This window comes from Orycteropus afer, unplaced genomic scaffold (genome assembly GCF_000298275.1).
Source record: "Orycteropus afer afer isolate SDZICR_OR568_19922 unplaced genomic scaffold, OryAfe1.0 scaffold00185, whole genome shotgun sequence".
Classification (NCBI taxonomy): domain Eukaryota; kingdom Metazoa; phylum Chordata; class Mammalia; order Tubulidentata; family Orycteropodidae; genus Orycteropus; species Orycteropus afer.
The window spans coordinates 5,800,166-5,801,865 of NW_006921772.1; positions in this window are offsets into that span (position 1 = coordinate 5,800,166).

Here is a 1,700-nt window from a genome sequence, read left to right on the forward strand (position 1 = left end):
ATCAGCCCCATTGTAGTTAAGTGTCTTAGTTCAATTAGGGCAGTTCCCACTGTCAAATCAGGTTTACATAAAATAGCAATCACAGCAGTCTTCAAGGATGCTGGAGTTCCCTTCACAAATTTATTCTTCACCGTACTGGTGAAGAGTAAATTTGTGTATATTCTGGACTCTCCATTTCTGGCTCTAGAGGTCTAATCTGATAACTCTATTCTAACAGGCCAATTTCCCTAAGCCTCTGGATACCTTCTTCTACATTATACCAAGGCAGGTCTAGTACTTCAACTTGACTTAATGTAGGCCACCACATAATCCATGCCTCAGTAAGCCAATCAAATAAACTATCAGATCCTATCCTAACCTCTTGAGCTGAAACATTGAATGAAGAATCTAGTACTTAGTGGGCCAAAATCAATAAACTCAGACTGATCCAATCTTACATTCCTTGCACCATTATCCCACACCCTCGGTAGCCATTCCCATACATATTCTCCAGGTTTCTGTCTGTACATGTTAGCAAAATCAAATAGGTCTTTTCAGGTATAGCATACTACCTCCTCAGTCACACGTTCTATTTCACCTTTTGGGGCTAGCTTGAACTTAGCTTTAGCTAGGAGCTCTGGTAACTTAGTGCCTAGGCACTTGACTGCTAACCAGAAGGCTGGTGGTTCAAACCCACCAGCCACTCCTCGAAAGGAAGATGGGGCAATCTACTTCCATAGTGATACTGCCTCGGAAACCCAAGGAGGGGTCGCTATGAGTAGGGTCTGACTCGATGGCACATAAAAACAACAACAACAACATGGGTCTTGTAGAAACAATGGGTGCATTCAGGAATGTCTTCCATGGCCTCTGCCTCAGGCAGTGACCCAGCAGGACCAGTTTGGCTAATCCCATCAAACTGAGGTGGAGGGGATAATGGCTTTACAGTAATCCATTCAGATGAGAGGGATTCAACAGAATTTACAGGCTCCATATCCTGATCTTCCTGAGTATCTGTCCATATGTCCCCATTCCACCTTCCAGGATTCCATTTTTTCCCAATCAATGCCCTCACTTTAATGTCAGACAGTATTCTGGGTTGGCAATTTAATTGTCATTGTAATTCAGCCACCCTTACCATAAGACTCTGAGTTTGGTTTTCAGCAATATCGGCTCTGTTACTAGAATATATAAGGCTTTCTTTCAGAGCACAACTAGAAGCACTGAGGTCTTTTATGTGACACTTAAGCCAAGACTCAGCAGCTCTGAGCTCATATCGCTCTTTCACCACTTTGTCTAGTGTAAGTAGGACCAACCAACCAGCTTCCTTATACTCCTCATGCTAACAAAATTGCAGAAAATTATCAAATATCCCATCACCCAGAGGGTAACTTCTCACAAGTACTTGATCTATTGATGGTGCTATTTCACATATTAATGTTGCCACCTCATGCCAAGGATTAGCAGGGCCCTCTTTACTAACAGAGGCAGGGTCACTAATGTTTCTAAGATTATTCAAACTGGAGAACCAATTTAGGAAGCCCATCTTTATGATCTTATCTCCCTTGAACCACTCCCAGTACCAAATGTGTTAGACTGGGTTCTCTAGAGAAACAAAACGAGTAAAGCTTATATATATAGAGAGAGAGAGAGAGAGAAAGAGAGAGAGAGAACCTGTGAGAACCAATTTAGGAAACCTCATCCTTATTATGTTGTCTCTC